Consider the following 6,797-nt stretch of genomic DNA (forward strand, 5'->3'; position numbering starts at 1 on the left):
GAGGTGGTAAAAAGAGTTCGTCGTAAAGGGTTACGTCGATGCAAGCTTAACACCTATCCGGATAGCACTGAGTAGAGATACCGGATGCATATAATGGAGCAACAATTTAGAATAGCTCCAAGTAGAACAGTTATTTGGAATAGCTCCAAATAGAGCGTGGTAGCTACATCTAGGAGATGACATAGAGATTTGTAAAGCACACACGGATCTGAAAGGTTCGGACCCGTTGACTAAAACCTCTCTCACAAGCAACATGATCAAACCTAAAACTCATTGAGTGTTAATCACATAGTGATGTGAACTAGACTACTGACTCTAGTAAACTCTTGGGTGTTAGTCACATGGCGATGTGACCTGTGAGTGTTAATCACATGGTGATGTGAACTAGATTATTGACTCTACTGCAAGTGGGAGACTGTTGTTGGAAATATGCCCTAGAGGCAATAATAAATTGGTTATTATTATATTTCCTTGTTCATGATAATCGTTTATTATCCATGCTAGAATTGTATTGATAGGAAACTCAGATACATGTGTGGATACATAGACAACACCATGTCCCTAGTAAGCCTCTAGTTGACTAGCTCGTTGATCAATAGATGGTTACGGTTTCCTAACCATGGACATTGGATGTCGTTGATAACGGGATCACATCATTAGGAGAATGATGTGATGGACAAGACCCAATCCTATAGCACACTAGATCGTGTAGTTCGTATGCTAAAGCTTTTCTAATGTCAAGTATCATTTCCTTAGACCATGAGATTGTGCAACTCCCGGATACCGTAGGAATGCTTTGGGTGTATCAAACGTCACAACGTAACTGGGTGACTATAAAGGTGCATTACAGGTATCTCCGAAAGTGTCTGTTGGGTTGGCACGAATCGAGACTGGGATTTGTCACTCCGTGTAAGCGGAGAGGTATCTCTGGGCCCACTCGGTAGGACATCATCATATGCGCAATGTGACCAAGGAGTTGATCACGGGATGATGTGTTACGGAACGAGTAAAGAGACTTGCCGGTAACGAGATTGAACAAGGTATAGATACCGACGATCGAATCTCGGGCAAGTAACATACCGCTAGACAAAGGGAATTGTATACGGGATTGATTAAGTCCTTGACATCGTGGTTCATCCGATGAGATCATCGTGGAACAGAACATGTGGGAGCCATCATGGGTATCCAGATCCCGCTGTTGGTTATTGACCAGAGAACGTCTCGGTCATGTCTGCATGTCTCCCGAACCCGTAGGGTCTACACACTTAAGGTTCGGTGACGCTAGGGTTGTAGAGATATTAGTATGCGGTAACCCGAATGTTGTTCGGAGTCCCGGATGAGATCCCGGACGTCACGAGGAGTTCCGGAATGGTCCGGAGGTAAAGAATTATATATAGGAAGTGCTATTTCGGCCATCGGGACAAGTTTCAGTGTCATCGGTATTGTACCGGGACCACCGGAAGGGTCCCGGGGGCCCACCGGGTGGGGCCACCTGCCCCGGGGGGCCACATGGGCTGTAGGGGGTGTGCCTTGGCCTATATTGGCCAAGGGCACCAGCCCCAAGAGGCCCATGCGCCAAGAGAGAAAAAAAGGGGGAGAGTCCTACAAGGGGAAGGCACCTCCGAGGTGCCTTGGGGAGGATGGACTCCTCCCCACCCTTGGCCGCATCCTTCCTTGGAGGAAGGGGCAAGGGCTGCGCCTCCCCCTCTCCCTTGGCCCTATATATAGTGGGGAAAAAGGAGGAGCAAACCAATCTAAGGCCTGGCGCCTCCCTCTCCCTCCCGTGACACATCTACCTCCTCCCGCAGCGCTTAGCGAAGCCCTGTTGGAATCCCGCTACTTCCACCACGTCGTCGTGCTGCTGGATCTCCATCAACCTCTCCCTCCTCCTTGCTGGATCAAGGCATGGGAGACGTCTCCCTTCCGTACGTGTGTTGAACGCAGAGGTGCCGTCCGTTCGGCGCTAGGATCATCGGTGATTTGAATCACGACGAGTACGACTCCATCAACCCCGTTCACTTGAACGCTTCCGCTTAGCGATCTACAAGGGTATGTAGATGCACTCTCCTTCCCCTCGTTGCTGGTTTCTCCATAGATAGATCTTGGTGATACGTAGGAAAATTTTGAATTTCTGCTACGTTCCCCAACAATTATGACGATGAAAACCTAAGTAGCGTCAGCAAAAAAAACAAGTACCTCCACTGAATCGTTGAGGTAACTCCCATCAAAACAGAAAATTGCGATCCCAGAGGGTGCTTGGTATCAGTTGCAGCGCCACGGTAGGGGCGAGTATCAAGATTGCAACGGGGCCCCGAAACCCGCGTCCCCGTGGGTTTTTACCCTATTAGGGGACGGGGATGGTCATCTTTTCATCCCCGCGGGGCTGTTGTTGGGCACATTATACAACCCGACACGTTTCATGGGTTTGCACCCGTTTTGGTAGTCCCCGAACCCGAAACCCGGCAAACCCGGCAAAATACATTTTTTTGCTGATATATGCTCCCGTTTGTTGCTGAAATATGCTTATGTTCGTTGTTGAAATGGGCTATAGTTGTGCTGAAATAGGCTTCTTTTAGCTGATGTTATTCCTGAGTATTGTGCTGAAATTTGCAGTTGTTTTGCTGTTGAAATATACGATGTTGCTGCTGAAATGATATCATTGTTGATACTAATTATCTTATGTTTGCTACCTCCGAAATATACTATGTATGTTGTTTAAATCTGCTAAAATACACCGTATATAGCTGTTGAACCATCTACTATTGTTTTTTTGTTGAAATTTGCTCTAGTTATGCTGCTGAAATGTGCTTGTTTTTCTATTCAAATGTTATTCTTTGTCGCCACTATGTTTGTTTAAATATTTTTATTTTCTCGTGGGTTCCCCGAAACCCGATGGGTTTAGGGGACGGGTGGAAAACTAACCCCGCACACGGTGATGGGGACGGGGATGGGTTTGCGATTTTCTCGTGGGGATGGGTTTAGGAAGGCAAAACCCGATGGGTTTTGTCCCCGTTGCCATCTGGAGGCGAGTATGGTCGGCCGCCCCAGGTAGCCGGAATCATGTACGCAAAAAATACGATTTGTTTTGTACGCATATACGGTCACAGCCCAGCCCAGTTATAGCCCATAGCCCATAGGATGCCCCGATCAGGTACAGGAACTCCCACTAGTAGAAAATGGGTCAAATGTGAAGCACATTAGTGCCGGTTTGATTTTGAGCCAGCACTAATGTGTGCATTAGTGTCGGTTCCAACGGCTAGCCGGCTGCTCTCATTAGTACCGGTTGGTGGCGAACCTTTAGCACCGGTTCGTGCCACAAACCGATACTGAAGTGAGTGGTGGCAGGATGTTGTCAGTCTGGGGCCCCTCCAGCACCTTTAGTACCGGCTTGTGGCACGAACCGATGCTAAAGGTTCTCCTACATAAACCCTTCGTCCACCAGCTTGCTCTGTTCTTCCCCTTTCCCCTCTCCTCTCTGTTCTTCCCCTCTTCCTCTCAAGCTCATCACACATTTTGCCCAAAATTTGTCAAGATTTGAAGGCCCCCATCCATTCAAATGATCACAAAGGTTAGCAACTTTGTCCTTTCATCTCTCATTGCTAGATTAGCTCTTGCAATGCTTCATATAGTAATTGATTTGTGTGTTTAGTAGTTTGGGAGGAATTATATATATGTGCTATTATTTGATTTATATGCAATTTGAGGTCAAAAATAACACTTAGTTTGCATATGTAGGTGTAGTTTACTTAGTGCCTTCTAAATCTCCGTCATAACCACCGTCGATCGCCCGCAACGTCCCGTCGCCAGCACCACCTTGTGGTGAGCCTCTTGTTCATGAATGTTTTATATAAAAAATTGATGTTTGTGTGATTTGGATGTATAGTTACTCGTATAATTATCTTACCCATACGTTGTTTGTTATACATAGTGCCATGGTTTTGATATCCGTCCCCGTCGGCCCTCATCCGGGTTATGATTCGGATGTGGTATATTCTCTTTTAAAACTATTTGTTGCATTTTGTGTTTATGACAAATTATGCCCATCAAGTTGACATAGATATTTGTATGTAGAAGGTAGTTGAACCGGAAATTCCAACCGACCGTATTGTCGAGAGGTTAAATTTAGTTGAAAGAGAAAACGAGGATTTGAAGGAAAAATTGAAAAGAATTGAGGGGGAGAAGATGAAATTGGAGTTGCATGTTGCCGATGTCGTCGATGATCACAAGATTAAGATGGAGAAAATGCGCTTGAAGATTAGAAAGATTAGAAAATATGCCATTCATAGTGAGGCTTGGTATCATTATGCTGTCGGATCAATTGTTACCTTAGTTGCGATCTTGATCGCATTTGTTGTTGCATTTAAATTCTTTAGCTAGAGAGTTATTTGTTTGTTACATTTAAGTGTTGTATGAACTTGTATTAATTTGGTCTTTTTTGGTGTTGTGTAATGAAGATGAGCCGACAATGGATGTACGATGACCGATACTCTCCCGAGTTCATTAATGGCGTGCAAACTTTTCTGCTTGCGGCTGAGGCAAACAAGCGGGCGGATGGTTTTATGCCTTGTCCATGTGTTGGCTGTAAGAATGATAACAATTACTCTAAGTCAAGAACCATTCACGTCCACCTGTTTAAGTCTGGTTTCATGCCCCGCTATAATGTTTGGACCAATCACGGAGAAAGAGGGGTTATGATGGAAGAGAATGAAGAAGAGGACGACGACAGCTATCCTGGCCAGGATGGGTTCCGTGAATACGATGATACAACAATGGGGGAAGAAGCTGAGCCGGCAATGCGGGAAGAAGCAGAAGAAGAGGCATCAGATGAGCCCGCTGATGATCTAGGTCGGGCCATTGCCCATGCAAAGAGAAACTGCGCAAGTGATTTGGAGAAGAAAAAGTTGCAGCGCATGTTAGAGGATCACAAGAAATTGTTGTACCCGAATTGCGAAGCTGACAAGAAAAAGTTGGGCACCACACTGGAATTGCTGCAATGGAAGACAGAGAATGGTGTATCTGACAAGGGATTTGGAAAGTTGCTGGTAATGATAAAGAATATGCTTCCAAAGGACAACGAATTACCCGAGAGTACGTACGAAGCAAAGAAGGATGTCTGCCCTCTAGGGTTAGAGGTGCAGAATATACATGCATGCCCTAATGACTGCATCCTCTACCGCGGTGAGTACGAGGATTTGAACGCTTGCCCGGTATGCGGTGCATTGCGCTATAAGATCAGGCGCGATGACCCTGGTGATGTCGAGGGCGAGCGCCCCAGGAAGAAGATTCCTGCCAAGGTGATGTGGTATGCTCCTATAATACCACGGTTGAAATGTTTGTTCCAAAACAAAGAGCATGCCAAGGCGATGCGATGGCACAGAGAAGACCGTAAGAAAGACGGAAAGTTGAGAGTACCCGCTGACGGGTCGCAGTGGAGAAAAATCGAGAGAAAGTACGGGAAGGAGTTTGCAGATGACGCAAGAAACGTATGGTTTGGTCTAAGCGCAGATGGCATTGATCCTTTTAGGGAGCAGAGCAGCAACCATAGCACCTGGCCTGTGACTCTATGTTTGTATAACCTTCCGCCTTGGTTGTGCATGAAGTGGAAGTTCATTATGATGCCAGTGCTCATCCAAGGCCCTAAGCAACCCGGCAACGACATTGATGTGTACCTAAGGCCATTAGTTGAAGAACTCTTACAACTGTGGAATGGAACATGTGTACGTGCGTGGGATGAGCACATGGGGGAAGAATTTGACCTAAAGGCGTTGCTGTTCGTGACCATCAATGATTGGCCTGCTCTTAGTAACCTTTCAGGACAGACAAACAAGGGATACCGCGCATGCACGCACTGTTTGGATGATACCGACAGTATATATTTGGACAATTGTAGGAAGAATGTGTACCTGGGACATCGTCGATTTCTTCCGAGCAGACATCCCGTAAGAAAGAAAGGCAAGCATTTCAAAGGTGAGGCGGATCACCGGACGAAGCCTCGCCACCGTACTGGTGCTGATGTACATGATATGATCAAGGATTTGAAGGTAGTCTTTGGAAAGGGTCCTGGCGGACAACCTGTTCCGAATGACGCTGACGGTCGCGCACCCATGTGGAAGAAGAAATCTATATTTTGGGACCTGCCCTATTGGAAAGACCTAGAGGTCCGCTCTGCAATCAACGTGATGCACGTGACGAATAATCTTTGCGTGACCCTGCTTGGCTTCTTGGGCGTGTATGGGAAGACAAAAGATACACCTAAGGCATGGGAGGACCAGCAACGTATGCATGGAAAATACGGCATACATCAGGTTCATGCCAGCTACGCTCTTACCAAAGAAGAGAAGGAAATCTTCTTTGAATGTCTGCTCAGTATTAAGGTACCATCTGGCTTCTCGTCGAATATAAAGGGAATAATAAACATGGCAGAGAAAAAGTTCCAGAACCTAAAGTCTCATGACTGCCACGTGATTATGACGCACTGCTTCCGGTTGCATTGAGGGGGCTTCTACCGGATAACATTCGATTAGCCATTGTGAAGCTATGTGCAATCCTCAATGCAATCTCTCAGAAGGTAATCGATCCAGAAATCATACCAAGGTTAGAGAATGATTTGGTGCAATGTCTTGTCAGTTTCGAGTTGGTGTTCCCACCATCCTTCTTCAACATCATGACGCACGTTCTAGTTCACCTATGCGAAGAGATTAACATTTTGGGTCCTATATTTTTACACAATATGTTCTCCTTTGAGAGGTTCATGGGAGTCTTAAAGAAATATGTTCATAGTCGTGCTAGGCCAGAAG

Source organism: Triticum urartu, chromosome 7 (assembly GCF_003073215.2).
Source record: "Triticum urartu cultivar G1812 chromosome 7, Tu2.1, whole genome shotgun sequence".
Lineage (NCBI taxonomy): Eukaryota > Viridiplantae > Streptophyta > Magnoliopsida > Poales > Poaceae > Triticum > Triticum urartu.